This window comes from Gossypium hirsutum, chromosome D11 (assembly GCF_007990345.1).
Source record: "Gossypium hirsutum isolate 1008001.06 chromosome D11, Gossypium_hirsutum_v2.1, whole genome shotgun sequence".
Taxonomy (NCBI): domain Eukaryota; kingdom Viridiplantae; phylum Streptophyta; class Magnoliopsida; order Malvales; family Malvaceae; genus Gossypium; species Gossypium hirsutum.
Genome location: NC_053447.1, coordinates 7,004,954 through 7,012,407, shown reverse-complemented (window position 1 = coordinate 7,012,407; position 7,454 = coordinate 7,004,954).

Genomic DNA, 7,454 nt, shown 5'->3' with positions numbered 1-7,454 from the left:
TAAATACAAAATTTTGAGAGTGAGAAAAGATATTACAATAAACTCTCAATGAATATGTACAAGAAAAAAAGAATGGAAGGTTTTTCTCCTTGATTTCTATGCTTGGATGTTCATCTCTTGTATCTTGATGTGTATATATAACAAGGGAAAAATTTGTGATCGTTTATAGTAGTTGGGATAGTTTCAAGCTGTTGGAAACATTACTGATAGACTTATATCAATACAACTCATGAGATGTATGGGTAAAAGTGTACTTGTATCAAGAGAAGGCCCATTGAGTATCATAAAAGCCTGAAAGAATGTTTGGGGTACTCTCTGACTTGCTTCTATTGGTAAGACTTCCTCCAAATATCGACACAACTTCTCAGATTTGTACAAAATGAGTTTAAAACACTTAAAAACATTTTAGATTGATTCAAAAGCATTTGGATAAATTAAAACACATTTAAAACGTGTTTTGAGTGTTTTTGCAAGTCTTTGAAAAATGTTTTTCAAAATTTTTCATAATTATTTTCATCATATGACTTAGGAAATATAAATAAAAAATTATCTTAAATATTTTTATATCGAAAGATTGAGACATAAAAGCTAACACATCTCTCTATAACAAGCGAAATCTTGGTAGACAAATGGGATTGTTATAAAGAAGGATGATTGTATTTTTACCTTTAATATGGGATGAGCCAAACCCAAGTTTAGAGACTAAAATTTTAATAATATATTAAAATTGAACAATGGGTTTAACTTAAGTTTTATTTAATTGTTAAAGTTATATTAAATTTTTAACTAATATGACAGTTTAATATTTGTCATGTTATAACACTAGAATGAATATATAAAATTTATTTATTTATTTTTGAAATTATTACTTTGAATTATATGTTTATATATATAAGCTGAATTTATTTTAAATTTGATTTATGATTAATATATATATTGGATTGATTACAAACCTAAAATAAAATTTTGAGAAAAAGAAGAGAAAAAAGGGAAATTGTTTTGTATGTGGCAAATCCATAATTGGTTGTTGGAAATAAATGTGATAGTAAGAAAATGAATGTCTAGGAATGATTCTGAATAGGAAAGACTTGGTACTTAAAAGTGTCATGTATATCACATTTTTTGGTTAGAAAATTCATCAACTATGCTTACTATTCTATTATCCAACTATGATAGACAAATTGGGCCACACTGTAACTCTATGTAAAAATTAAGAAATGAGAAATAATAATCCTACTAAGTCAAATGTCAATTTGGTTGAAGTAGATGATATAATTTTTGTGGTCATTTTTCAAATCAATATCATGACTAATATGAAATAGTAATAGATGGACAATTGTGCCACTAAGCACATTTGTGGCAATTAAAACACTTTTGTGTCCTACTCTCAAGTGGAAGAAAGAGAAGATGCTGTCTATCTTAAAAACTTTTGAAATTGCGCATGTGTTTTGAAAAGGTAATGTTTGGGGTGCTTCATATTCCTAACATTATAATTGATTTGGTTTTCTTGGGATTAGGGGTGTATAAAATTTGGGTAAAATCGAAAAAATTCGGTTAACCGACCGAATTCGGTTAATCGATCGGTTAACCAAATTTTTCAGTCGGGGTTGGTTAATTATTTTTTAATTTTTCGGTTAACGGTTAATTCGGTTTGAAACCAGTCAGTTAAGCCAAAAAAATTAATAAATAAAATTATAATATATAAATAGGCCTACTATTCACCCAAACTCAATCCAAACCCAAGTATTCAACCCAACTCAATCATAAAAATTACAAATAATTTAATAAATAAAAATAAAATTCTAAAACTAAAACTAAAGTCTAAAAGTCTAAAGATAATTTAATTATGTAGTGATTCAATTTGGTTAATTCGGGTAATTCGGTTAATTCGGGTAATTCGGTTAATTTTTAACCAAAAATAAAAAACATATAATTTTTGATTAATTCGGTTAACCAGCTTAGACTTGTCCATGGGCCGGGCGGCCCGGCCAGACCCAATGGTCCGCCCGAAATATGAGAGGGTTCGGGTAAAAATATAGGCCCGAAATATGGGCTTGGGCAAAAAAAGAGGCCCGTTTAAAAAAACGGGCCGGGCCTCGAGCACCACTTTTTTTGCCTCGGGCCCGGCCCGGCCCGAATATAATAAATATATATTTTTTTTTTATTTTTTATTTTTTAATTTTTATTTTTTAATTTTTAATTTTAAAATACTTTTAAAATATTTTTTATTTTTTTATTTTTAAAATAAAATTTTAATGTTTATTAAAAAATGGGCCGGGCCGGGCCAGGCTCGGGCTTATGATATTTTTCCCGGGCCGGGCCGGGGAAAAATTTCAGGCCCATATTTCGGGCCGAGTCGAGCCCGGGCCTAGGAGGCGGGCTGAAAATTTTTTCCGGAACCAGCTGAATTAACCGAAAAATTTTCGATTCGGTTAATTTTTTTGAAAAAATTTTGATTCGGCTAACAGTTAAAAATTTTGAAAGGTCGATTAATTTGGTTAATGTTATTTCGGGTCGGTTAACCAATGAACACCCCTACTTGGGATTATTTGAAAAAGTTGAGGTAAAAGTTTCCTTCAAATGTGACAAGGTAATAATGACTAAAAATATACTTTTGTGAGAAAGGGCTTTTGTAACCATATATTATTTGTTGTTTGATTTAAAAATTATTAATGAGAATGCTAGTATATCTACTTGCTTGTAATCCATGTGGCTTGCTAATAATAGAATTTGTAAATATTTGTCGTTGTGCAACAAAATTAGAGCATTGAAATACTTGCTAAAAAGTATGATTGTTAATTCAAACATACTCAAAAATTATTTGTATATTACCGGGGTGTTAGATTCCTTTTATAGCTTAAAACAAGCACCTAAATATTACCATGAGAAATTTGATGAAATATTAGTAAACGATTATCTTTTTTCTATTGAAGTAGATAAATGTGTATATACAAAACTTGTTTATAGTAACTATATGATTATTTATTTGTATGTTGATGATTTGTTAATATTTAGTACTAATTACAAGCTAGTGATTGAGACAAAAAGATTTATTGCTTTTGAATATGACATGAAATACATAGAGAAGCAATTGTTATATTGAGTGTTAAAATTGTAAAGAAAGGTGATAGCACAATGCTATAAGAACATTATATTGAGAAACTACAAAAGAACTTTAGGCACTTTGATGTCAAACTAGTGAATACTCCTTATGATGCTAGCTCTCAGTTGAGGAAAAATAAATGTGAATGTAACACCCCGATACTTAACCTGATCATTGGATCCAAGTTAGAATGTGTCACATTTGTTGTCGGAGCAACTATGACCAACTATACTCAGTTTACACTATTAAATGATAAATTTCAACCCAATCATGCATACAATACAATATACAATAGTTTTCGAGTCTTATACGAACTTACGAAAGCTCTAAAACTAACTCGAGGTCAAAATAGGACCAAATTGTAATAACTTCAAAATATCGAGTTGACATCATGACATCAAGAGGTTCCTCGTCGTGATGCAACATATTGAGTAGGTTTCGTCACAGCAGCCAAAGCCCGATACCGCGCCATGACATGACAATCTGGTCTCGTTGCGACGTGACATACTGACTTCAAATGGTCAAGTTTTGGTACCTGTTCACATTCACCTATAAACTTAAAATTCGTTTGCAATACAATTTCAAAACCCAAACACATATCCAATGAATTCTAACACAATTAACATATCATTCATACTTATAAAGTTCAAAGATACATGTTGAAATCTCACATTTGTATCATTCTTAGCATTTACCAAATCCACATATTCATCCATATGTATAGATAACCAAAATTGCTACAATTGAGCTATTTTCATTATGTATCAATTCTTACTACAAGGAATAAAGCTATTGATCATGTCAAGTTACCATTTAAACATTAAATGTTTACATTTTAAACCAAACTGGCTCTACCTAGGTACATGCCATATAACGAACCAGAAAGAGACTTTACAAACATTGATGAGTTAGGGATCTCAGGCTAGATGTTGGATTCAATGCTCAGAACCTTGAGATGTATCTAAACCTGCACATGGGAAAACAAACTGTACGCTGAGCAATAAAGTTCAATGTTATTTCTATGATTCAAGTCAAAATAATATAAGTTTCAATCAATTGCGTACTTTCAATTTCATATTTTAATATCGATCAATTCATATACAATTCATGTTGGTCCTCAATCAACATATCAACATATATATATATGTATACCACAATTTGCACAATTTCTATCAAATGGATCAACTAAACATTACGTAAATTATCAATCTAAGTGACCATATAATACAATTACCATTAATGTCAACAATATTTGCATTTTAACTCAATTCTCAACATCTAATCATATCACATTTCATTTCTGAATTGAATCATTTCATTTTTTATCTTATCATATCAGCCTTCAGGCTTATTAATTGGTTCGTATGGTCTTTCACATGCTATCGATAATTAAACATCGTTTATAAATACCTATAATTCAACTTTATAACATTTAATCACTCTCCAAATATCAATCAATCAACCAATTCACAATTTATGTTCCCTATTAGCATAGCTCGTACTCGAATGGATACACAGATACCAACCAACATACCAATTTAACACCCAGTGCCTCACCGGAAAGTTTGAAGTAGATAGATTGGGCCTAACACTCACTAGAGGTGTTCATGGGCCGGGCCAGGCCCAGAAAAATTTTGGCCCCCGAAATATGGGCCTAGAATTTTGCCCAGGCCGGCTCGGGAAAAAATTCATAAGCCCGGGCCGGGCCGGGCCCGGCTCATTTTTTAAATAAATACCAAAAAATTATTTTAAAAATTAAATTAAAAATTAAAAAAAGTATTTTAAAAATATTTTAAAATTAAAAAAATTTAAAAAAATTTTAAAATTAAAAAATTAAAAAAAGTATTTTAAAAGTATTTTAAAATTAAAAAAATAATAAATAATAAAAATAATTATTATTCGGGCCGGGTCGGCCCGGGCCAAAAAAGTGGTGCCCGAGGCCCGGCCCGTTTTTTAATCGGGCCTCGTTTTTTTGCCCAAGCCCATATTTCGGGCGAGCCGTCGGGCCGGGCCGCGCGGCCCATGAACACCTCTAACACTCACCGGTATAATTGAAATAAAAGTTGTACCTTACACTAATCATAACGTTCGAAGGAAAATGCATTCAACACTCATTGACATATAGTTGAAGTAACTCACGCTCAATCTATATTATGACATGCCAATTATATTCGACTCTATTCGAATAGTTAATTGGGTAACCAATTTTCCAATTTTATCATATAGTTCAATTTACATTTCATTATTTCCAATTCATCATTTCATTGCATAACATAATATGATTCAACCCAGTTCAAAGACAATTTCATATTTTCATCAAATTACACTATTTTCAATTTTATTCAATTTAGTCTTATATTTCGATAACCAGTCTCAATCATAACAATTCAATTCAAATAATCATTTTCAACTCATCTCAATATCATACTATGAAAAATAGTATAAATATTCATCAATTCGAATAATAGAAATACAAATCGAAAACTTGAGTTATTTGTTGTCAACTCTCACATTTCCTTTATCTCTAGATGGCCATGTGTCGCCTTTAGCTACGAATAATAATCCAACGATACACAATATCAAATTCCAAACCAATTCACATTCAATCACAAAGTTACACATTTTTCAATTTAGTCTCTAAACACGGGACAAACATAACTTTCGATCCAGACCTTCAGATTAAAATCTGACTTCACATATATTCATTAGGGACCTTCTACTTCTTATTCCTATTGAAATTTCATAACAATTTTTCATTTTACTAAATTTGATCCCTAATATACAAAACTATCAATTGAGCTTTACAATTTAGTTCTTTTTAACATCTAAGGTTAATTTCTATCAAATTCACATCAATTTCATCAATTTTTCAATTATGAAAACTTCTTAAAACTTTAACAGTTCTACAAATTGGCACATGAGCTAGCTAAATCAAGCTCCCATGACCTCAAATCTATAATAATTAAAGAAAAACGGCTAGGGACGTACTTGAATTTTTAGCCGAAAGTTGAGAAATGTTTGAAGCTTTCTTTGTTTCTTTAACTATGGAGGATGAAAAGGAAGAAGATGAAATGTTTTCATGTTTCCTTCCACTTTATTTGATATATATTATTATGATTATAATTTAATTAATTATTTTTCTTAATTAATCATATTTTATTTAATTAATCAAAATATAACATCATCGTCCACTATATTTAATTTGATCATGGTCTAATTGCTATTTTGGACATTTTGTTAATTGTAATTTAAGTCCCTAAGTCATTTCCTAATGAAAAATCTATAATGATTGGACTTTTATAATTTAGTCATTGGGTCTTAACTAACCACATTTTTTACTAAATTACTTATCTAAATTTTAATCCATCTAAAGACTAACTCCGTCAATATCCCTATTTAATATTTACGAACTTGGTTTACGAAAACAAGATCCTAAAATCACTTTTTTTTACACCACTAGAATCCGGGTCATTCAGTAAGCCTATTACTTAATCAGAGTATGCACAAATTATTGGAAGTTTGATGCATCTAATGGATTTTACTTGAAAAATATACGACATACATTGTATGTTGACTAATTAGATACACATAACCCTACTCATGAACATTGGGATGCTATAGTTAGACTTGCAAAATATTTTGAGAGTACCATGAATTATGATATCTTATTCAGTGAATTTCCCACTGTATTGGAAGGATACAATAATGCTAACTGGATTTTAGATTTATTTAAGATAAAATTCACCAGTGATTATATATTCACCATTAGGGCGCTAGGATCTAGTGCCTTTAGTGTAGTGATTATGTATATGTACTTGTAAATTTTTTGAACAAGCTTATTCAATAAAACTCCACCATTATCGTTAATATCTTTTCCATATCGACCTCGATGGTTTTTGCACATAAAAGCAAAAGGAAAAAAATATTAGCTCATTAATTATATAATGATATAATAATGAGTTGCATTATGTGGACAAATATTAATGCGAGAAGACAACTTGTATTAGTAGATAATTTAGACAAGTCTTTAGTTTATTATGGACTAAGCAAATCGATTAAAAGACTAATATGTCGTTTACCAAGTTCAAATGGAGAGATATTTTATCTCGGGTATCGGAGCAAATGACTTTGAAAAGATAGATACATAGATGTGATGCTCATATTATGGCTTACCTTAATCCTGAGTAAGTAACAGACTATGTGAGCATGACTCGTATGCTTTGATGTATTGATAGCTTGAATTCAATTTGTAATAGAGTCAAAAGCTGATACATTAGGTATATGATTTTTGCATGTCATAGCTTCACTTACAATAGTGGAATTCATAGCCCAACAAAGGATAAATTATATC